This window comes from Pelobates fuscus, chromosome 4 (genome assembly GCF_036172605.1).
Source record: "Pelobates fuscus isolate aPelFus1 chromosome 4, aPelFus1.pri, whole genome shotgun sequence".
Lineage (NCBI taxonomy): Eukaryota > Metazoa > Chordata > Amphibia > Anura > Pelobatidae > Pelobates > Pelobates fuscus.
Genome location: NC_086320.1, coordinates 171,768,352 through 171,794,080, shown reverse-complemented (window position 1 = coordinate 171,794,080; position 25,729 = coordinate 171,768,352). Strand labels below are relative to the sequence as shown.

Genomic DNA, 25,729 nt, shown 5'->3' with positions numbered 1-25,729 from the left:
CGCTCCTCAGAGTGTCGATATCTGCAGTTAAGGTGAGGTAGTCTGCTACCTGTCGGTCGAGTCGTTCTCTGAGGGTGGATCCCGAAGGGCTGTGGCGATGCGTAGGACTTAAAAAGCTCCGCATGTCCTCCATCAACAACACATATGTAAAGTGTCCTGTCCTTGCCGGCGTGGTCGTGGGAGGAGGAGGATGACTTTCACCTCTTCCCCTGTTAGATTCCCGTTGTGCTGTGACATCACCCTTATACGCTGTGTAAAGCATACTTTTTAATTTATTTTGCAAATGCTGCATCCTTTCCGACTTGTTGTAATTTGGTAACATTTCAGCCACTTTCTGCTTATACCGGGGCTCTAGTAGTGTGGACACCCAGTACAGGTCGTTCTCCTTCAGCCTTTTTATACGAGGGTCATACAAATATTCATTAACGGCTTTTTCTTGTTGGAGCAGGCGGTCGAACATTAGGAGTGTTGAATTCCAACGTGTCGGGCTGTCGCAAATCAAGCGCCTCACTGGCATGTTGTTTCGCCGCTGGATATCTGCAAAGTGCGCCATGGCCGTGTAGGAACGCCTGAAATGGCCACACACCTTTCTGGCCTGCTTCAGGACGTCCTGTAAGCCTGTGTACTTATGCAGAAAGCGTTGTACGATCATATTACACACATGTGCCATGCACGGCACATGTGTCAACTTGCCCAACTTCAATGCCGCCAACAAATTTGTTCCGTTGTCACAAACCACTTTGCCGATCTCCAGTTGCTGCGGAGTCAGCCACTTTTCTACCTGTGCGTTCAGGGCGGACAGGAGTGCTGGTCCGGTGTGACTCTCTGCTTTCAAGCAAGTCAAACCCAAGACGGCGTGACACTGCCGTATCCGGGATGTGGAATAGTACCTGGGGGGGCGGGTGCCGTTGATGCGGAGCAAGACGCAGCAGCAGAAAAGGACTCAGCCGAGGAGGTTATGAAAGAGGATGGAGTAGGATGAGTAGAGGAGTTGGCAGCAGGCCTGCCTGCAAGTCGTGGCGGTGTCACCAACTCCTCTGCTGAGCCACGCATTCCATGCTTGTCAGCCGTCAGCAGGTTTACCCAATGCACAGTGTAGGTGATATACCTGCCCTGACCATGCTTTGCAGACCAGGTATCACTGGTCAGATGGACCCTTGCCCCAACACTGTGTGCCAGACATGCCATTACTTCCTTTTGCACAATCGAGTACAGATTGGGGATTGCCTTTTGTGAAAAGAAATTTCATCCGGGTACCTTCCACTGCGGTGTCCCAATAGCTACACATTTTTTGAACGCCTTAGACTCCACCAGCTTGTATGGTAAAAGCTGGCGGGCTAATAGTTCAGACAAGCCAGCTGTCAGACTCCGGGCAAGGGGGTGACTTTCTGACATTGGCTTGTTACGTTCAAACATGTCCTTGACAGACACCTGACTGTGGGAAGATGAGCGGGAACTGCTCAAGGTGAGAGACGGAGTGGTGGATGGTTGAGAGGGGGCAGGGAGGACAGTAGTGGTTGACGTTGCTGAAGATGCTGGACCAGGATGAGGATGGCGGCTTTGATTTTTTGTGCTGCTTGTACTCATGTGTTGATCCCATAGGCATTTGTGAGGTGTGATCATGTGCCTACGCAAAGCAGTTGTACCTAGGTGGGTGTTGGACTTCCCACAACTCAGTTTCTTTTGGCACAGGTTGCAAATGGCATCGCTGTTGTCAGAGGCAGACACCCCAAAAAAATTCCACACTGCTGAGCTCTGCAATGACGGCATTCTGGTTGTGGCAACAGCATGCGTTGATTGGCGTGCTGTTGGGCTGACCTTGGGTGCCGATGCATGCTGTCTGACTGTGCCACTAGCTCCTTGCGATGACCTCCCCCTGCTTCCAACTCGTCTCCTCCTCCTCATCTCTGTCTCCCCATCTGAACTTTCGCCCTATTCTTCTTCTTGCCGAGCGGGCACCCACGTGACATCCAGGGACTCATCGTCATCATCAACCGCTTCACTTGTATCTGACAACTCAGCAAAGGAAGCATCAGCGGGTACAACATCATCATCATCATCATCACACCGTACGTCCATGTGTTTAATGCTGCCTGACGGAGACATATCCCTGTTATCTACATCCTCTGGCAATAATGGTTGGCATCACTCATTTCTTCAAACGGATGTGTAAATAACTCATCTGACAGATAAAGTGAAGCGGCTGTGGTGCTAGTGTTGGTGGTGGCGGCAGGCAGGTGAGTGGTAACTTGAGAGGTGCCCGAAGCTAAGCTGGAGGAGGATGGTGCGTCAAGGTTCCGAGCGGAAGCTGGAGAAGATTGGGTGTCCTGTGTTAGCCAGTCAACTATGTCCTCAGAACTTTTCAAGTTCAGGGTACGTGGCCTCTGAAAACTGGGCATTATTCTAGGGCAAAAGGGAATCACAGCACCACGACCACGACGGCCCCTGCGGGGTGGCCTGCCTCTGCCTGTCATTTTTTTTGGATTAGTGGTACTATGCGTGCAAGCTACTGTAACACCAGATATGAGTGGCAAAGTGCAGTGGCAGAAGTTGGCAGAGTACACGCTGTAGGCCTGACACACCCACTTGAAGTCAACTAACTGCTATTCAATCTATAACAGTGAAAAAAATATTTTGTTTTTAAGTGCATGCTATTGTGACACCAGATATGAGTGGCAAAGTGCAGTGGCAGAGGTTGGCAAAGTACACGCTGTAGGCCTCACACACCTGCTTGAAGACAACTAACTGCTATTCAATCTATAACAGTGAAAAAATATTTTGTTTTTAAATGCACGCTATTGTGACACCAGATATGAGTGGCAAAGTGCAGTGGCAGAGGTTGGCAGAGTACACGCTGTAGGCCTGACACACCCGCTTGAAGACAACTAACTGCTATTCAATCTATAACAGTGAAAAAAATATTTTGTTTTTAAATGCACGCTATTGTGACACCAGATATGAGTGGCAAAGTGCAGTGGCAGAGGTTGGCAGAGTACACACTGTAGGCCTGACACACCCGCTTGAAGACAACTAACTGCTATTCAATCTATAACAGTGAAAAAAATATTTTGTTTTTAAATGCACGCTATTGTGACACCAGATATGAGTGGCAAAGTGCAGTGGCAGAGGTTGGCAGAGTACACACTGTAGGCCTGACACACCCGCTTGAAGACAACTAACTGTTATTCAATCTATAACAGTGAAAAAAATATTTTGTTTTTAAATGCACGCTATTCTGACACCAGATATGAGTGGCAAAGTGCAGTGGCAGAGGTTGGCAGAGTACACGCTGTAGGCCTGACACACCCGCTTGAAGACAACTAACTGCTATTCCATCTATAACAGTGAAAAAAATATTTTGTTTTTAAATGAACGCTATTGTGACACCAGATATGAGTGGCAAAGTGCAGTGGCAGAGGTTGGCAGAGTACATGCTGAAGGCCTGACATCCACTTGAAGGACACTGACTGCTATTAGATTACAGTGAAAAAAATATTTTGTTTTTAAAGGCATGCTATTGTGACACCAGATATGAGTGGCAAAGTGCAGTGGCAAAGGTTGGCAGAGTACATGCTGAAGGCCTGACACCCGCTTGAAGGACACTGACTGCTATTAGATTACAGTGAAAAAAATATTTTCTTTTTAAAGGCACGCTATTGTGACACCAGATATGAGTGGCAAAGTGCAGTGGCAGAAGTTAGCAGAGTACACGCTGAAGGCCTGACACCCGCTTGAAGGACACTGACTGCTATTAGATTACAGTGAAAAAAATATTTTCTTTTTAAAGGCACGCTATTGTGACACCAGATATGAGTGGCAAAGTGCAGTGGCAGAGGTTGGCAGAGTACATGCTGAAGGCCTGACACCCGCTTGAAGGACACTGACTGCTATTAGATTACAGTGAAAAAAATATTTTATTTTTAAAGGCACGCTATTGTGACACCAGATATGAGTGGCAAAGTGCAGTGGCAGAGGTTGGCAGAGTACATGCTGAAGGCGTGACACCAGCTTGAAGGACACTGACTGCTATTAGATTACAGTGAAAAAAAAATTTTCTTTTTAAAGGCACGCTATTGTGACACCAGATATGAGTGGCAAAGTGCAGTGGCAGAGGTTGGCAGAGTACACGCTGAAGGCCTGACACCCGCTTGAAGGACACTGACTGCTATTAGATTACAGTGAAAAATATATTTTCTTTTTAAAGGCACGCTATTGTGACACCAGATATGAGTGGCAAAGTGCAGTGGCAGAGGTTGGCAGAGTACACGCTGAAGGCCTGACACCCGCTTGAAGGACACTGACTGCTATTAGATTACAGTGAAAAAAATATTTTCTTTTTAAAGGCACGCTATTGTGACACCAGATATAAGTGGCAAAGTGCAGTGGCAGAGGTTGGCAGAGTACATGCTGAAGGCCTGACACCCAGACGCTTGCAGACAACTAACTGCTATTCAATCTATTACAGTGAAAATAATTTGTTGTTTTTAAATGCAAGCTATTGTGACACCAGATATGAGTGGTGGCACTGGGCAAGTGGGCACAGTATCCACTGTGAGCCTGACACAGAAGCTGGCAGGCTTGGCAGGCAACTGCAATTAGATTACACAGGGAAAAAAAGCAGACTGATGTTCTAGCCCTAAAAAGGGCTTTTTGGGGTGCTGTCTTTTATAGCAGAGATCAGAGATAGCAGAGATCAGATGAGTCTTTCAGGACACAGGGAGTTTTCTTTTTTGTTTTTTATTGAGCATATCAAAATGCATCATTAACATAGATTGTACATCCATTTTACAGTGAGGGAGTTTAAGCATGTGTGGGATAGACATAAGGCTATCCTAGACTTAAGATAAGGCCAGTTACTTATTAAAAGTATTTAGAAAATTGGGTAGACTAGATGGGCCTATTGGTTTTAATCTTCCGTCACATTCCAAGTTTTTATGCAAATTTGCTGTCCCCTCAAAATAACTCAACACACAGCTGTTAATGTCTAAAACGTTGACAACAAAAGTGAGCACACCCTTAAGTGGAAATATCCAAACTGGGCCCAATTAGCCATTTCCCTCCCTGGTGTCATGTGACTCATTATTGTAACAAGGTCTCAGGTGTGAATGGGGAGCAGGTGTGTTTAATTTGGTGTTATCGCTCTCACACTCTATCATACTGGTCACTGGAAGTTCAACAGGGAACCTCATGGCAAAGAACTCTCTGAGTATCTGGAAAAAAGAATTGTTGCTCTACATAAAGATGGCCTAGGCTATAAGAAGATTACCAAGACCCTGAAACTGAGCTGCAGCATGGTGGACAAGACCATACAGCGGTTTCACAGCGCAGGTTCCACTCAGAACAGGCCTTGCCATGGTCGACCAAAGAAGTTGAGTGCACTTGCTCAGCATCATATCCAGAGGTTGTCTTTGGGAAATAGACAAATGAGTGCTTCCAGCATTGCAGCAGAGGTTGAAGGGGTGGGGGGCCAGCCTGTCAATGCTCGGACCATATGCCGCACACTGCATCAAATTGGTCTGCATGTCTGTCGTCTTAGAAGGAAGCCTCTTCTAAAGATGATGCACAAGAAAGCCCGCAAACAGTTTGCTGAAGACAAGCAGACTAAGGACATGGATTACTGGAAATGTCCTGTGGTCAGATGAGACCAAGATAAACGTATTTGGTTCAAATGGTATCAAGTGTGTGTGGCAGCAACCAAGTGAGGATTACAAAGACAAGTGTGTCTGTTAAGCATGGTGGTGAGAGTGTCATGATCTGGGCCTGCATGAGTGCTGCCGGCACTGGGGAGCTACAGTTCATTGAGGGAACCATGAATGCCAACATGTACTGTAACATACTGAAGCAGAGCATGGTCCCCTCCCTTCAGAGACTGGGACGCAGGGCAGGATTTCAACATGATAACGACCCCAAACACACCTCTAAGACGACCACTGCCTTGCTAAAGAAGCTGAAGGTAAAGGTGATGGACTGGTCAAGCATTTCTCCAGACCTAAACCCTATTGAGCATCTGTGGGGCATCCTCAAATGGAAGGTGGAGTAGTGCACGGTCTCTAACATCCACCAGCTCTGTGATGTCGTCATAGAGGAGTGGAAGAGGAGTCCATGGCAACCTATGAAGCTCTGGTGAACTCCATGCCCACGAGGGTTAAAGCAGTGCTGGAAAACAATGGGGGCCACACAAAATATTGACATTTTTGGCCTAGTTTCGACATTTCCACTTAGGGGTGTACTCACTTTTGTTGCCAACGGTTTAGACATTAATAGCTGTGTGTGGAGTTATTTTGAGGGGACAGCAAATTTACACTGTTATATAGGCTGTACACTTACTACTTTACATTGTAGCAGAGTGTAATTTCTACAGTGTTGTGACATGAAAAGATATAATAAAATATTTTTAAAAATGTGAGAGGTGTACTCACTTTTGTGAGATACTGTCTATATAAATAAGTGGGATAAGGATAAGTTCCTTATTAAATGTGTGTATATATATATATATGTAAAGTGGAACCTCAGAACTCAAACTTAATCCGTTCCAGAAGGCTGTTCGAGTTTCGATTTGTTCGAGAACCAAATCTACATTTCCCATAAGAAGTAATGTAAAATTGATTCATCCGTTCCAGACCCTCCAAATTACAGCATTTTACATTTATATGTATGCATTAAAAAAATTATAAAATTATATTACGTGCAATCTTCCTCTTGATCCCCTCTGTCCTGCCCCCCTGCAGCTCTCCTCTCTGTTCCCCCTTGCTGGGATGAGTGGGGACCCTCAGAGTCACAGTCAGTACAGTCCTGTTGTATTTTGTTCTCCGAGGAGTGTGATGAGGGCTGATTTTGAGACATTAGTAAGGTCCTATTGATCTAACCTAGACTCTACAAAGTACTTCCTGCAGTTAAGTGTTTCACGTACAACTGCACATTATTTTAAGACATAGCAGCTGCCAGCCAGATTACTGTGCCATTTCTATCATGGTAGACATGAACAACGGGCTTGCATACTAAAAAGGCTGAAACCACAGCATGTTCAGTTGTGCTCAAAAGTTTGCATACCCTGCCCGAAATTGTGAAATTTTCGCATTGATTTTGAAAATATGACTGATCATGCAAAAAAGTATTTTATTAAAGGATAGTGATCATATGAAGGCATTTATTATCACATAGTTGTTTGGCTCCTTTTTAAATCATAATGATAACATAAATCACCCAAATGACCCTGATTAAAAGTTTACATACCCATGATTGTTTGACCTTGTTACAGATACACAGGGTTAGACACACAGGTTAAAAGAGCAAGTAAAGGTTAATTTCCCACACCTGCAGCTTTTAAAATTACGTAGATGCACTAAGCAAGCTAGATACTGAGCCGAGAGGAGCAGAAAATAACTGTTAAAAGACCTGTGTAACAAGGTAATGATACTTTATATAGATGGAAAAGGATATAAAAAGATATTTAAAGCCTTGAAAATGTCATTCAGTACTGTTCAATCTCTTATTAAGAAGTGGAAAATTTGGGGATTTCTTGATACCAAGCCAAGGTCAGGTAGACCAAGAAAGATTTCAGCTCTTTTGCAGGTGAAACGCGTTAGTGTTTAAGCTGTTTTATGCTATTGATTTTATTTGTCTCCAATAAATATAGCAGATTTATGCTATTTCGAGCCGCAAAGCCTATCCTTTTAACATTTTAATATTATAACCATTTTCTATCTTCAACTGGAAGTGATATCCTTGGTGGGGATCATACCACCTATGCCTATTTATATTGAGCAATATCCCATTTGTTCCCGACTTAGAATATCCGATTGCTGGACCACTACTATTGAAAAAGAACAGCCTCACTACCTTTTGAAGACGCCCTTGAATATGCACAAGGACCTACAATATATCCACAGATGGGAATTATATCCTCCAGGCGCATATATCTGGAGCTGAGCACAAGCTCCAGAAAAGTGTAAGTGCATTTTTTTTCCTTATTTAAAAACAACAGAGGTCTAACATACTTCACTATATCTGCGTATTTTCCTTTCTTCCTCCATGTCGTTCTGAGCGTGCAAGAAAGATTTCAGCCACAACTGCCAGAAGAAATGTTCAGGATACAAAGAAAAACCCACAGGTCCTCAGGAGAAATACAGGCTGCTCTGGAAAAAGACAGTGTGGTTGTTTCAAACTGTAAGGTCGAGTTGCCAGAAAGAAGCCTTTCCTGTGCGAAGGCCACAAAAAAAGCCCAGTTGCAATATGCCCGACAACACCTTAACACGCCTCACAGTATAGAGAACTAAGAGTATGCAGACTTATGAACAGGGGTCATTTCTAGGGATGTGCATGGGCAAAAATTTCGGTTCGTTTGTAAATTCGTATAAGAAAAAAAATTTGACTGCTTCGGCAATTCGGATCAATGGCATTCGGTTCAGCACTTCCGAAATTCAGGACTTCGGAAATTCCCCACATCGGCAACCCTAACCCCTAACACTAACCCCTAACACTAAACCTTACCCCTAACCCTTCGGAACTTTGGCAATTCGATTCAGTTCGACACTTCGTAAATTCGGCAATTCGAACTTCGGACATTCATAAGCATCCGAATTGCACAAAATTTGTCCGAATGTACATTCGTAACGAATTGCACATGTCTAGTCATTTAATTTTAATTTTTTTTGCTATGCTTTGTTTTATGATTTTTCTATTCTTTTATAACCTACAGCTGAAAATGAATCCCATAAGAAATAAAAGAAATGTGTTTGCCTACTCACTTATGTTTTCTTTAAAAATGGTACATACATTACCAATTCTCCAAAGGTATGCAAACTTTAGAGCAGAACTGTACTAGTTATGCCAGTCACTTACAAATGTCCACGTAGAGAAAAGATAAACAAGGAAGATAGGAAATCTGTTTCAAGAAAAAATACATACCCAGTGTATCAAAGAACACCTGCTTATAAAATTATTAATGGAAATTTTACTGCTGGTCCATTATTTTTTAATTAAGTCTGGCCAACATAATGGCTGATGAGTAATATTTACCGATCAAGAGTGAATAAAATGTCAGCAAAATCTAGCCAGAATATGGTGCTATGTATTATTCAAATAAAATTATGCTTTATTTTAAGTTAAATAACTCATTACAAATAAGCTTCCTGTCTGTTGTAGAACAATGTCCTACAATCATTTGAGAGGCTAATTAATCCCAGTTAAATTTGCTTTTAATCTATTCCCAACTGATTATATCCTCAGAGTTAATATTTGTTGTGAAAATATTCAAGGGAATAATGATTTGCCTCTTGGCTTCAGCTGCCATGTAATTATTGCTGCAAAGGGATATTTACATACTTCCTATCAAGTTACATAAGCCTGTGTCGTATGACAAACACCTGCATAACATAATGCTGCCAACTTATTAGAGATGCCAATATAGTTCCCAGCAAGAGTTCAAATGCAAAATGTTCTATGCGTCGGATAGGGGAAAGATTAGATATACAATGTAGTTGGTCATTTTTATCTTAAGCTTCACCTGCTCTTGCAAAGTTGCTAGATCAGCCGCTGATTTACAGATGATTAAAATCAACACGCATTTCATGGCTTATTTGCAGCAATGCCGCCCTTAAGTATCCTTTTTTCATAGTCGTTTCTAAATCAAACCATAGTTCAACAACCCTAGGCTTAGGATTTAGTTTTCAACTTAAATCCAGTGAAGCTGCATTCAGCTTAAACAAGAGCAATACTTCAAATCATACACTGTATGTACTGTGCATCCACAAGGTATTCAGACCCCATCACTTAAATTTTTTTAGCTGTACACTGTTGCTTCGAGGCAGCCCGCTGACAGATCCCCACTGACCATTTAAGTCCAGCAGTGAGACTATTTGGTAGAGACTCTCCGTCTATTCAAATATCTACCCACTACTGCTTCAAGGCAGCCTATCTAGTCGGTCTCTACTCAATGCTAACAGTCCGTCAGAAATACCGGCTCAGGGCCATGTAAATCCAGACAGGACAAACACCCCAGTCAACAAATAATTAAAAACAAAGTAAGTGCATCAGCAAAAGACTCGACCTGATGCGCGTTTCGGGAAAGGTATACGCCTTTGTCAAGAGCTGACTGGCATCTGGATCCTGGCTGTAATAAAGGGAGGTAGGGGTGCTCCCTCAATCCGATTGCTATCCTATTTGGGATACGGACTATGTTTACATAAGTGCCTCCTGAATATAAATTTGGAACTTAAGGACAAACCCACCCCAGCCTTTTAAAGGTGTATGACTACTGTTCATTTAACTTTTTTTATTTTTTACACATTTTGGGTTTGCACATATTTTGTGTTTACTATTTATTTATTTGGCTTTGTATAATAAAACGTTCATACCACTTTGATGACATTTTACTTTTTGGAGGTCTATTTGTGTGGAGTGGGTCCCACCTACTTTAAGTGGGTGGATTTCCCACCCCACTTTGTAATTGTTTCTTTCTAATATACCATGGGTTCACACCCTTCAGTACCTCCGTAACCTACTGTACTGTGAGGCATCAGTGTTGGTTGGTCCTGCACTGTAGCCTCTTTGCTTTATAATTTTTAAGGTTTAGTTACCTAGGTTACTGATCACGAGTTAACCACTTAAGATTGGGAATGACCGGTTTCTTATCAAACAAACAAGACTTCAATACATGGTGTAGGGATGCTGAGAATGGTTTCTTCAATGATAACCTTGAGAGAAATCTAGTCCCCCGATATCAACCATTCATTTAACTTTGTAACTAAACTATACAAACAACAGATTAGAACATGCTGGGAGATTTCCTCATTAGAGAATTACATTAAAAAGGATATGATCCCTAGAGGTCTAAGAGTTTGGAATATCCCTACAGCGGTAAAAATAAATTTAGTAGGCCGAGATTACCAAGTGGCATGGGTACGTGAATATACTGGTGTATCGGTCGGTTAGTTGCACGTGGCAAAGATACGATCAGTAGTGTACGGAGCATGTGCGAGAATACCGGATGTAGTATTCCCCTCCTCCATTGTGTTGGGCAAGCCATGCGGTCAAACCGGAAGTTAGCTCTTATTCGATTGATTGGGTAAGAGAATGTGTGGGTGGAGCTACTTATGGGTGGAGTTACATGCTTATATAAGGAGCCTACACTATTGTCCGGGGCTCAGAACTTGTTGTATTTTGGTGACATTAGTCCCTCTGAGTCCCGATCGGTGAACCGAATAAAGAATCTCTTCCTTCCTGAAGAAACCTGTGTCCATCTCTCTGTGCTTGGCTTCCGTCAGTTTCTCCGGTATCATTTGGTGCATTGGCCGGGAAGCTCATTGTTCAACGGTAGCTGAGAAGCAGAGGCGTGAGACGGTCTATCTTTGCCCACGTTCTCTACGGCTGCACCCCTGAACTTCTGCGTGGACCTCCCTTCGTCTCTGCGCCACTGGTTTGTTGTCCAGGAGATCATCGGCCTCTACGTAGTCAGTGCTGGGGTGTCCCCGTCGATGAGTGTGAACTCAGGTTCAGGAACGAGGAGGTAAGACGACCGCTGTTTTAGACGGCGGACCCACTGTCAGGGTACCTGTGGTCTCTACCTCCGAAAGAGGTAGAGACTTAGCTGTTCCTCCATCCAGACGGTCTGATGGCTCCCTTTCCCGCGGTCTATCCGGTCATGCTAGGCCAGCCGCAAGGGAGTGACTGCCTTTTACAGCATCTAGGCAGGAAGTAGTCATCAGGACACTCCCCCGGAACAACCTGTCAGTCAATGGCTGCAGGACCAATCAGGACGCCTTGGAGGCGTGGTTACTGCTCTGAACAGGGTATTTAACAGAGCTTCTTTCATTAGCTCATTGCCCTGTCGTGGTTCTAGCTTGTTCTAGTCACTCAGTGCTTGTGTATTCTATTATCCCTTTTGGTTTTGACCCGGCTTGTTTACCTTACTCTGCTTATCTCTGTTACCCTTGATTCGGCTTGTCTCTCGCTTACCTGTCTTCTGTTACCCTCGACCTCGGCTTGTCTTTGACCATTCTATACTGTACTACTTACGTTAGTCCGGCCATTCTAAGGTCCGGTATACGTATCTGGCTACTGTTTGTACTCTGCGTGTTGGATCCCTGTCCCGATCCTGACATTACGACAGGGCCAATGGATCCTGCAAGTACAAACAGTCAGCTGGCTTCTCCTGATCCTAGGTTTGAAGCCATGGATCACAGAATGGATCAGATGGCGCTTGCGCTACAGGCTCTATTAGCTTGTGCCAATAACCCACCAGAGGAGATACGTAATACCCCTGTTTCTCCTGTCGGTTCAGGTCTAGAGGTAGCCACAGTGGGTGCTTCTTCTCACATTACCCCCCCAGTACGCTATGGTGGGGCTCCTGAGAAGTGTCGTGGTTTTTTAAACCAAATTAGTATCCACTTTGAATTGCAACCTCGCTCTTATCCTACAGATAGGGCAAAAGTAGGATTTATTATCACCCTACTCATTGAGAAAGCTCTGAGATGGGCCAACCCACTATGGGAGAACGATAATCCATTAGTTTATAACTATAACGCATTTGTAGCTGCTTTTAGAAGAACATTTGACCCTCCAGGTAGAAAGGTTAATGCAGCCAGATTACTGTTGCGCCTGAGACAGGAGAACCAAACACTGGTGGATTATGCACTAGAGTTCAGGTCTCTGGCGGCAGAAATCAAGTGGAATGAGCAGGCGTATATGGATGTATTTTTGAATGGCCTATCTGATGTAATCCTTGATGAGGTTGCTACCAGAGAACTCCCTGAGAATTTAGAGGATTTAATTTCGTTCATCTCTCGTATAGATGAACGTCTAAGAGAGAGACAGAACACTCGAGAGAGGAACCAGAGACCTTCTTTTAGGTTAGCTCCCGCTGTTCCAAGTCCTGACTCCACGATATCTTTGCTTACTGAACCTATGCAGATAGGGTATACCCGCCTCTCTGAGGAGGAAAGACAGCACAGGAGAAGAGAGGGTTTGTGTATGTATTGTGGAGCCAAGGGTCATTTACTCTCGAACTGTTCTAACCGCCCGGGAAACGCTCGCACCTAAGTCTCTCTAGAGGACAGGCCTTGGGTGTTTCTATTTTGTCCTCTACTCCTGATTATAAAGATCACAGGCTTCTGCTACCAGTTTCCTTAACTTGGGGGAAGGAAGTAGTAAGGGCTATGGCATTGATAGATTCCGGTGCTGCTGAGAATTTTATCGACCAAGCCTTTGCTAGTAAGAACAATTTCCCATCCCAGCTAAGGGAGACACCTTTGGCCGTTGAGGCCATAGATGGTAGACCACTACTAGACCCTGTTATCTTTCGTGAGACCATACCCATTAATTTAAATGTGGGTATCCTACACGTGGAGAATTTATCTCTTCTGCTCATTTCGTCTCCTTCCGTTCCCATAGTTCTGGGGTACCCATGGTTGAAAAAACATAACCCTATTATCGATTGGGAGTTAGGAGAGATACTCTCGTGGGGCCAGGGCTGCCAGGATCGGTGTTTGTGCAAGGTTTCTCCATTAGCTAATATTAACATACCGGAGAATCCTACTCAGTCCACAGAAAGACAAATACCAGACCTTTACCTAGACTTAAGGGCAGTGTTTGACAAGAAGAATGCCGATTCTTTGCCTCCACACAGGTCATTTGACTGTAAGATTAAGCTTCTACCCGGCACTATGCCTCCGAGGGGCCATGTATATCCTTTGTCTGTTCAGGAAAACTCGGTTCTAGAGGAGTATATTCGGGAGAATTTAGAAAAGGGATTCATCAGGAGGTCTTCTTCTCCGGCCGGGGCTGGGTTCTTTTTCATTAAGAAGAAGGATGGCACGCTGAGACCTTGTATCGATTACCGAGGCTTGAATAAAATAACTGTCAGAAATGCCTATCCTATCCCACTGATTACCGAGTTATTTGATCGTCTTAAGGGCTCCAAAATCTTCACCAAGTTAGATCTCAGAGGGGCTTACAATTTGGTGAGAATCCAGCAAGGTCACGAGTGGATGACGGCATTCAATACCCGGTATGGCCATTACGAATACACTGTTATGCCATTTGGACTATGCAATGCTCCTGCAGTATTTCAAGATTTGATTAATGAGGTACTTAGGGAGTTTCAGCATGATTGTGTTATTGTTTACCTGGACGACATACTAATACACTCTAAGGAGATTGAGACTCACCATAGACAGGTCAGAAAGGTATTACACAAGCTGCTGCAACATGGTCTATATTGCAAATTGGAGAAGTGCAGTTTTGATCAGTCTCAGGTAGACTTTCTTGGATACGTGATTTCTGGGGAGGGTTTTAAAATGGATCCTGTAAAACTTCAATCTATTTTAGACTGGCCCTTGCCCAAAGGACTCAAGGCTATCCAAAGGTTTATTGGTTTTTCCAACTACTATAGGCGCTTCATTAAAGGATACTCCTCTATCATTGCGCCTATTACCAATATGACCAAACAAGGGGCTGATACTAAGTTCTTGTCTAAGGAAGCTCTGGGTGCTTTCAAGACTCTCAAGGAACTTTTTGCCTCGGCTCCCATTCTAGTCCATCCTGATACGACTCTGCCTTTCTTGCTCGAGGTCGATGCCTCTGAGACAGCAGTTGGGGCTGTTCTGTCTCAAAGGTTAGGGGTGGATAAACCGTTACACCCTTGTGGTTTCTTCTCTAAGAAATTTTCTGGGCCTGAGAGCAGATATGACATCGGGGAAAGGGAACTGTTAGCAGTCATTAAAGCCTTAAAGGAGTGGAGACATTTGTTGGAGGGGACCCTACACCCTATTACGATTTTGACGGACCACAAAAACTTGTCCTATATTGGGGAGGCTAAGCGCTTATCCTCTAGACAAGCTCGTTGGTCCTTATTCCTGACTCACTTCAATTATGTACTGACTTACAGACCTGGTTCTAAAAACTCTAAAGCCGATGCATTATCTCGCCAATATGAACCTTCTACTGTACCTGAACCAGTTCTTTCTTCTATAGTTCTGAAATGCAATATCATTGCTAATACGAATCTCAGGATTCATTCTCCATTACTGGCCGAGATCATTAAGTTGCAACATCTAGCACCTAAACAGACTCCTGCGGGCCGTCATTTCGTTCCTCCTGCTCTTCAACTGGAACTTTTACAGTGTTTACATAATAGCAAGATGGCGGGACATCCTGGTATTCGCAAAACTTACGCGTTGATCTCTAAGGACTTCTGGTGGCTTGCTTTACGGAGGGATATTGAGGAGTTCATCGCTGCATGTGAAGTTTGTACTAAAACCAAACAACCCCATACGCTTCCATGTGGATTCCTGCAACCCTTGGAGGTTCCAGAAAAACCATGGTCCTGTTTGGCCATGGACTTTATTGTCGATCTACCTATCTCTAAAAGACAGACTGTTATCCTCACCGTGGTTGACAGGTTTACTAAGATGGCACACTTCATTCCCCTGCCGAAACTCCCGTCTTCTCCCGAATTGGCAGAGATATTCGCTAAGGAGATTTTTCGCCTACATGGGATACCCTCTCAAATTGTATCGGACAGAGGCTCCCAATTTGTTTCCCGCTTTTGGAGGTCCTTCTGCTCTCAACTTGGTATTAAATTAAACTTTTCTTCTGCCTATCATCCTCAGTCTAACGGAGCTGCTGAACGTACCAACCAGAAAATTGAACAATATTTACGATGCTTTGTTTCTGAACACCAGGATGATTGGGTCGGTTTGATTCCTTGGGCGGAGTTTGCACACAACAATCTCGTTTGTGACTCTACTCATTCAAGCCCCTTCTTCATGAATTATGGTTTTCATCCGTCTATTCTTCCTTCGGATTCCCCTTCCCAGGGGGTGCCGTCGGTTGATGTTCATGTTGCCAATTTGAGGAAGTTGTGGGATCAAACTCGACAAATCCTTGTGCACAACGCTATGTTGGTCAAGAAACACGCTGATAAACGTAGAAGGGCGGCTCCGGTCTTTGTTCCAGGTGATAGGGTATGGCTGAGCACGAGGAACATCCGTTTAAAAGTGCCCTCCATGAAGTTCGCTCCTCGTTATATTGGACCCTACAGGGTGCTGACCCGTATCAATCCAGTTGCGTATCGTTTAGCTCTTCCTAATACCTTACGCATCCCGAACTCGTTTCACGTTTCATTGCTGAAACCACTCATATGTAACAGATTTTCCTCCACAATAGCCCCTCCTCGCCCCGTTCAGGTGGAGGGTCAGGAGGAGTATGAGGTTAACTCTATTATTGATTCTCGAATCTCCCGGGGGAGAGTACAATATCTGGTTGATTGGAAGGGATATGGTCCTGAGGAGAGGAGTTGGGTACCTCAGGAGGATGTTCATGCTCCCCGTCTCCGCAGGGCGTATCACTCTCGCTTCCCATCTCGTCCCGGTTCATTCCGCCCGGTGGGCGTATCTGAGAGGGGGGGTACTGTCAGGGTACCTGTGGTCTCTACCTCCGAAAGAGGTAGAGACTTAGCTGTTCCTCCATCCAGACGGTCTGATGGCTCCCTTTCCCGCGGTCTATCCGGTCATGCTAGGCCAGCCGCAAGGGAGTGACTGCCTTTTACAGCATCTAGGCAGGAAGTAGTCATCAGGACACTCCCCCGGAACAACCTGTCAGTCAATGGCTGCAGGACCAATCAGGACGCCTTGGAGGCGTGGTTACTGCTCTGAACAGGGTATTTAACAGAGCTTCTTTCATTAGCTCATTGCCCTGTCGTGGTTCTAGCTTGTTCTAGTCACTCAGTGCTTGTGTATTCTATTATCCCTTTTGGTTTTGACCCGGCTTGTTTACCTTACTCTGCTTATCTCTGTTACCCTTGATTCGGCTTGTCTCTCGCTTACCTGTCTTCTGTTACCCTCGACCTCGGCTTGTCTTTGACCATTCTATACTGTACTACTTACGTTAGTCCGGCCATTCTAAGGTCCGGTATACGTATCTGGCTACTGTTTGTACTCTGCGTGTTGGATCCCTGTCCCGATCCTGACACCCACTAGGGGTATTGGATACCGATTGTGCGGTAGGCCCATAAGGGGTTATTTGGAATCTGCCCCCTCCAGTGGAGGGAAGGAGCGAAGGCGCACCGCTCAATTAAACGCCCTGTAGTCAGCCCGTTTAATTTTGGTTTGGAGTCAGGCGGGGTTCTGGTGTAAATAGCCCTAGCCGGATACCGGTGTCTTGTCTAGACTAGCGTTCTAGGGTGTATATTTCGTTCGCTAGGTCGGAGGGACCGGGAGACTAAGCGGCGCCTGTGTAAATTCGGTGCGCTAGATCTCAACCTATCTTGGCTAAGTGGGAAGGCGTGTAAATTTGGAACCCACTAGACTATTGATAGAGTAGATAGACTAAGAGGGTACTGTTGTAAATTCCGCCCTCTAGTTCGCTATATGTGGTGCTTGGGCAGTGTGGCTAACCAAAACGTATGTAGATAGTTTTAGGTAGTCCATCAAGGTACTGGCCAATAGATTAGTTGGGAATTGTATTTGTGTTAAAGATTGTTGTAGTAGCGTGTATATCTTGCTAGATAGTGTGAGCTCTGCCGTCTAGCGAGAGTGTGAATAGTGTGTAATTGTATTATAGCGCACGGTACCATAACCATGTATAATTACTGACACTGTAAATAAGTACTAATAATTGTTGTCTATGTTGCATGTTTTAACACCATAACCACTACTAATTGTACTGTGACTTTAAATTGTACTTTAACCTATGCTAACCATACTGTAACTACTGTTTGTAAAGACGATGTTACTGGGGTATGTTATAGACGGGTAATTCAAATATAGGGAATTATAGCGTGGGTGACCGTATAGTTTCGCTAATACTGTGCCCGTATTAGTTACTTAGTGACTGGTGTAACAGCTGTGTGTGTACGGGAATTCCCTGAGTGTTTTGTTGTGTGCGTTTCACTTAGTAACTGTACCACGTGGTGCTGTTGCCGAGGGAACGGGTGTGACCGTTGGTAGAGTGTTTGTATAGTTTCTGTTGGAAACGACGCTCCATTGTTAAGTATGGGCGCGTCAGATTCGACGATTTTGGATCCCTTAGGATGTATGATAAAGAATTTTAAAAAGGGATATACAGTATGTGATTTTGGGGTAAAGATGTTACCAGCACGCTTGATTACATTGTGTAGTAGGGAATGGCCTACTTTGGTTGCCGCATGGCCACCACGTGGCAGTTTGGATCCTAATCTGGTACAGCGTGTACACGTGGCTGTATCAGGTAGGCCTGAACTTTACGGCCAGTTTCCCTATATTGATTGTTGGAGGCAGGCCGTAAAAGACTCGCCAAAATGGATACGAGTATGCCACGAGGAACAATGTCGCCTCATGGTGGCGAGGACTCGCTCGTCCACTAAGGCCGTAATTACGCCCATTTTGGACACGCCCCCTGAGTCTGAGATCCCTATGCCGCCCCCTTACTCCTCCTCCACCGGAAGAGGAAGAGGAGGTGCTGCTGGAAACGCTCCTCCCCTTGCCCCGTTGTCCCCACCTACTTCCTCCTCTAGCTCAGAGCCCAGCCCTCTTGTTTCAAACCCTCCCCTTCCGATACCTGCTTCCGTTAACTCCACATACCCAGATTTGGCGCCATATCTAGCTTCCGGTCAGGCTCCCCCTAGCCCGGCCCGGAATATTTTACTCACCAACCTTCCCCATAGTAAAGCTTCCCCATCCCCTTGTCTTACTACCCCTCGACCGGAACCCCTAACTGACGCATCTCTACGAAGCCCCATATTAACCCGACAACTGACCGGTACTCTACAACCCCGATATTATCAAATGCCACTTTGATTGACTCCTGGCCCGACACACATTAACGATGACGGCCAGATACAATACGCTGATCCAGTCTTCGTTTATGTCCCTTTTACGACTACCGATCTCTTTAATTGGAAGACCCATAACGCCTCTTACACCGAAAAGCCTCAAGCCATGACGGATCTGTTTACTTCAATAGTCCAGACACATAATCCCACTTGGGCTGATTGCCAGCAATTATTAATGACATTGTTTAATAACGAGGAAAGGACTAGGATAAATCAAGCGGCAATTAAAGCGCTGGAAGAAGAGGCCCGTACACAAAATCAGGCCAACCCAGCAGCATGGGCCACAGCCCATTATCCAAACACCGATCCAAATTGGAATGTCAATGGCGCAGACATGGTTCATTTGAAAGCTTATAGGGACGCTATTATTGCTGGCATGAAAGCTGGAGGAAAGAAAGCGATTAACATGTCTAAGACGGCTGAGGTATTGCAGAAATGTGATGAATCGCCCAGTGTCTTTTATGACCGATTATTGGAGGCATACCGCTTGTATACCCCCTTTAATCCGGAGGCCCCTGAGAATTCCCGGATGGTTAACTCTGCCTTTGTCAGCCAAGCCTACGGAGATATAAAGCGCAAGCTACAAAAGTTAGAAGGGTTCGTAGGGATGTCCATAACCCAACTAATGGAGGTAGCGAATAAAGTGTATATGAACAGGGAAACAGAGACGAAGAAAGAGGAAGAGCGCAAGATGCGTAGAAAGGCAGATATGCTAGCGGTAGCGATCGCAGGCGTAGATAGAAGGGAAAAAGAGGTGTATAGGGGAGCAGATAAAGGCGATAGTAAGTGGAATAGGGAACCCCTGAGTAGGAATCAGTGCGCGTACTGTAGGGAAGAAGGGCATTGGAGAAGTGAGTGTCCACAAAGGGAACAGTATGAGAGAGACAGACCTAGGGCAGGATATGGTAATTATAGAGGCAGAGCGAGAGGTAGAGGGGTCCTGGAGGGAATAATGGTAGCAATAGAGGAAGTATTAGAGAAGACAGGTATTATCCAGTAGCGCAGAGATCCCGCGATAGAGAAGATAGGGACTTTGTAGGATTGGCTGACACGGTCATGGAGGACTATTGATACCGACCGGGCTCCATCCCCCTTGGCCGAGCGGAGCCTATGGTCGACGTATCAATAGGGGGAAAAAGGAGTGCGTTCATGATCGATACTGGTGCTGAACATTCGGTGGTGACTGACCTAGTTGCTCCTCCATCTGGAAGAACTATCACTGTAATAGGAGCAACTGGAAGGAGTGCTGCTAAACCGGTTCTTAAAAGTCTACTCTGTACATTGGGAGGCCACGTAGTAAAACATCAATTCCTTTATATGCCTGAATGTCCAGTCCAACTGCTAGGACGTGATTTGTTGTCAAAACTACAAGCGCAGATAACGTTTCTACCAAATGGAACAACATCTTTAAAGTTCAATGGACCTTCAGGTATAATGACAATATCTGTACCAAAGGAAGAAGAGTGGCGACTTTATACAGCGTTGACTAGCCAAAACCCTAAGAGTGATGAATCCTTGTTTAATATACCAGGAGTGTGGGCAGAGAACAACCCACCAGGACTTGCTCGTAATATCCCACCAATTCGAATCGAACTGAAACTTGGGGTCTATCCAGTGAGCTTAAGGCAATATCACATCCCACAAAAGGCCAAGATGAATATACAATCATATTTGGATAAGTTCATAAGGTATGGTATCCTAAAATTCTGTACTTCCCCCTGGAACACCCCATTGCTGCCTGTTCAAAAGCCCGGTACAGATGAGTATCGCCCTGTGCAGGACTTGAGAGCAGTTAATGATGCGGTTGTTAGTATACACCCAGTTGTGCCCAATCCGTATAACCTGCTTGCTTTAATTCCGGGCGGGGCTACCTATTTCACTGTCTTAGATCTCAAAGATGCCTTCTTTTGCCTTCGAATTGCTGCGGAAAGCCAGTGTATCTTCGCATTCCAATGGGAAAATGCTGTAACGGGCTCGAAACGCCAGATGACTTGGACAAGACTGCCCCAAGGGTTTAAAAATTCACCTACCCTATTTGGATCAGCTTTAAGTCAAGACTTACTGGATTTCAAGTCCATCCCAGGAGAGTGTGTACTATTGCCATATGTAGATGATTTGTTGATAGCGGCAGTTACAAGAGAAATATGTCAGCAAGCAACACATGATCTACTACACATTCTCTGGAAGGCAGGATACAAGGTGTCCAGGAAGAAAGCTCAGTTGTGTCAGCCAACTGTCAAGTATCTGGGATTCCATATCTCTGAAGGTCAAAGAATAATGGGGCCAGAGAGAAAAGAAGCTGTATGCCAAATGCCAAATACCAATACCCAAGAATAGAAGACAAGTGCGGGAATTCTTGGGGACAGCAGGCTTCTGTAGGATATGGATTCCCAGTTATGCGATATTGGCGAAACCTCTTTATGCAGCTATAAAAGGTACAGAACACGATCCCTTCCTGTGGACACCTGAACAGCAAAAGGCATTTGAAGATGTGAAGAAGGCTTTGATGAGTGCCCCAGCATTAGGTCTACCTGATCATACACGTCCATTCTACTTATATGTACACGAGCAAAGAAGAATGGCTGTGGGAGTATTGACAAAGTACTTGGGATCATGGCAAAGACCTGTTGCATATATGTCAAAACAACTGGATGCAGTGGCCAGTGGTCTTCCACCTTGTCTAAGAGCCGTAGCTGCCGCCGCCCTGCTGGTAGCTGAAGCCGATAAACTCACTCTGGGTCAAGAACTCTATGTGCGAGTCCCGCACGCAGTACAGACGTTGCTAGACTATAAAGGCAATCATTGGTTTAGTAACAGCCGCATGACTAAGTATCAAGCTATGTTGTGTGAAAACCCAAGAGTGCATTTAGAGACTGTTAACACCCTAAATCCAGCTACCCTTTTGCCACAACCTACTGAAAGTCAACACGATTGCCTGGAGGTGATGGATGAAGTATTTTCAAGTAGACCAGATCTTCGTGACTTTCCCATCCAGAACCCTGATGTCCAGTACTATACGGACGGCAGTAGTTATGTGAAAGAAGGGATTCGCTATGCAGGATATGCAGTAACAACCATAGACAAGGTGATAGAAGCTCGGCCATTGTCAAAAGGAACATCGGCACAGAAGGCAGAACTAATTGCACTAACACGAGCGTTACAATTGGCTGAAGGTTTAAGAGTGAACATCTACACGGACTCCAAGTATGCGTTTTTAACCACTCATGCCCACGGAGCTTTGTATAAAGAAAGAGGACTATTGAATTCAGAGGGTAAAGAAATTAAGTACGCAGCTGAAATATTACAACTACTGGAAGCCGTGTGGGAACCGAAAGAAGTTGGTATTATACATTGTCGGGCGCATCTGAAAGGAGATGGTGATGTAACCAAAGGAAATCGGATGGCAGATAATGCAGCTAAGCGTGCCGCTGAATCAGGAAGACAGGAATATGTGGAACATATAGCTGCACTTATACCGACTCCACTGTCTCAATGGACTCCAGTTTATACAGCTCAAGAAGAAGAGTGGTTAAAGACTGAAGCTGGGAAGTACCTGGAGAACAAATGGTATCAGTTAGAAGATGGAAGTTATTCCAGCATCACTAGCTGTAGAAATTGTCCAGAACTATCACAACGGGACACATTCTGGAAGAGATAGTATGGAAGAATCTCTCAGAAAACATTTCTACATACCAAGATTGTCCTACTTGACTCAAGCCATTGTACGAAGATGTGTAATATGTGCTAAGAACAACGCAAGGCAAGGACCAGTGAAACCACCGGGAGTCCAGTATATGGGGGGACTCCCTATGTCCGATCTTCAAATAGACTATACAGTAATGCCTAAATCCGGTGGACATCGCTACCTACTAGTAGTTGTGTGTACCTATTCAGGCTGGGTACGTCCTACTCGTACAGAGAAAGCAGGAGAAGTTGTACGATTCCTGTTACGAGAAATAATACCCCGATATGGACTACCATGCTCTATAGGATCGGATAATGGTCCAGCCTTTGTTCATCAGTGCCTACAACAACTGACTCATATGCTTGGTATTAAGTGGAAGCTTCATACGGCATATAGACCTCAGAGCTCTGGTAAAGTAGAAAGAATGAATAGAACTATTAAGAACCAGTTGGCAAAGATGTGTCAAGAGACTCAGCTTAAGTGGAATGTTCTTTTGCCTATAGCTCTGTTACGTATTCGTAGTACACCTACCAGAAGGATGGGTCTCTCACCTTTTGAAATCATGTATGGGCATCCACCTCCCGTACTTGGTAACTTAAGGGGGGATTTGAGTCAGTTGGGAGAAGAAATTACCCGGCAGCAGGTTGTAGAGTTGGGTAAAACTATGGAGGTGGTACAGAAATGGGTACAAGATAGATTACCTGTGAATATTTATCCCCCTGTTCATAGCTATCATCCAGGAGATCAAGTGTGGATTAAAGAGTGGAACAGTATACCGTTAGGGCCTAAGTGGAGGGGTCCTTATGTTGTTCTTTTTTCTACCACCACAGCAATAAAGGTGGCTGAAGTGACTCCGTGGATTCATCACTCCAGGGTTAAACCAGCAGCAGTAGATTCTTGGCAAGCTACACCAGATCCAGAGAATCTCTGCAAGATCCGATTAAAGCGCACGACTCAGTCGGAGTGACGAGGAGATATTGGGATTACAAGTGTGTTTAAAGAGATCCGTAAGTGAGTGTTTTGACGGCCATAATAAAGCCTGACCACTTACCCACGTGTCATAGCCAGGGTGTCTCGAAGGGACCTCTATGAAGGGAAGATCAGAACTCCATTCCTTGCAGCCCTTACATCCTGGAAGCTGAGATGCCATCGCACGGACGAAGACTGAGGATGAAGACGTCGAAAGAAGTGTTTTTGATAATGTGTATTTTTGTGTTTTTAAATATTCAGGAAGGTAGAGGTACCGACACACCTAGCTGTGAGGTTTGCATTAAGACTACTATAACAGGTAATCATATTTCCCAGACCCTAATTTGGCATTCACAATATGAGTGTAAAGGATATGTGTCTAGGTGTAGATACTTAGGTATAGAATATAGTGTATGCCATTTAGGAGTAGGAGAACCTAAGTGCTTCAATCCAGAGTATCAACCCCGTACAATTTGGTTGAACCTCCGGAATGGAGATCCACAGGGGACCCTAATAAATAAAACAGTATTAGAAATCGTACATTCTTCGGGTGTTCTGCTATTTGATGCATGTAAAGCGATATCAAGTGGTAGAAAGCCGTGGAATGTATGTGGAGATCTTAAATGGGAGAGAACGTATGGGTCTAACGATAAGTATATTTGTCCCAGTAGTAAAAATAAGTACGTAAGTCCAAAATGCCCAGATAGGGATTATAATTATTGCCCATATTGGTCTTGTGTGGGGTGGGCAACCTGGGGACAGACAGTAGATAAGGATATGATTGTTACTAAGTTGCCTACCAAACCGTATTGTAAGTCTATGGAGTGTAACCCAGTCCATATACTTATTAATAATCCTGAACAATTTTTAGATAGGTTTGGTAACTTATTTGGGTTCCAGATATATGGGACGGGTTTAGATCCTGGGACAATATTATTTATAGGGATAGAGACCGATACCGTAGCATCCCAAACTCATCAGGTTTTCCATTCTTTTTATGAAGAGATGAGTGTAGAAAATAAGATCCCCCATAATGCTAAAAACCTGTTTATAGATTTAGCTGAGAGTATTGCTGGTAGTCTTAATGTGACCAACTGCTATGTATGTGGAGGTACTAACATGGGAGACCAATGGCCCTGGGAAGCAAAGGAGGTAATGTCCGGTTCTGAGACAATTGAACAAATAATATCTTCTCAAGCCGATTATCAAATGAGTGTTAGAGGTAAATCTGAGTGGCGATTAAAGACCTCCATCATAGGTTATGTTTGCATAGCAAGAAAAGGACTAATGTTTAACACATCTGTAGGAGAACTAACTTGTCTAGGGCAAAAAGCTTATGATGATACTACAAAGAATACAACCTGGTGGTCGGCTTCAAATGTCTCAGAACCACCTAACCCGTTTGCAAGTTATGCCAATTTAAAGGACGTGTGGTTTGATCTATCTATCACATCTAGTTGGAAAGCCCCAGCAAATTTGTACTGGATCTGGCGTAAGAAGGCCTATTCGGAGTTACCACAGGACTGGGAAGGGGCATGTGTGTTAGGTATGCTCAAACCATCCTTCTTCTTGTTGCCTATTGAAACAGGAGATACTTTGGGAGTTAAAGTATATGATGTGAATCATAGGAAGAAAAGGGGACCCCTAGAGATAGGTACCTGGGAAGATAATGAATGGCCTCCCCAGCGTATCATAGATTATTATGGGCCAGCCACTTGGGCAGAAGATGGTACTTTCGGATATAGAACCCCAATATATATGCTCAACCGCATTATAAGGTTACAGGCAGTGGTTGAGATAATTACCAATGAGACATCACAAGCGCTCAATCTCCTAGCGAAGCATAATACTAGGATGAGGACAGCCGTTTACCAAAATAGATTAGCTTTGGATTATCTATTGGCAGTAGAGGGAGGTGTATGTGGGAAGTTTAACCTAAGTAATTGCTGTCTTCCAATAGATGATGAAGGGCAAGCAATAGCTGAGCTTACTAGCCATATGGTTAAACTAGCGCATGTGCCTACTCAGGTATGGAAAGGGTATAATCCAAGTAGTTGGTTTGGTAATTGGTATAAGCAGTTTGGAGGACTTAAAGCATTGGTAGGTGGAGTCATGCTGATCTTAATGCTGTGTCTTCTCCTACCATGTCTTGTTCCTTTGGTAGTTAGGTCTGTGCAGGGCATTATAGAAAATATAGCAGAAAGAAAGGCTGCTGCACAGATAATGGCCATATATAGATATGAGGCTCTAAATCAGGGAGAACTAGT

The 25,729-nt window shown here is 44.4% G+C and overlaps 1 pseudogene; it reads left to right on the top strand.

Annotated features, from left to right (window-relative positions):
- The first annotated feature begins 18,311 nt into the window (after positions 1 to 18,311).
- On the top strand, positions 18,312 to 22,157 carry LOC134609391 (uncharacterized; annotated as a pseudogene).
- The last annotated feature ends 3,572 nt before the right edge of the window (positions 22,158 to 25,729 follow it).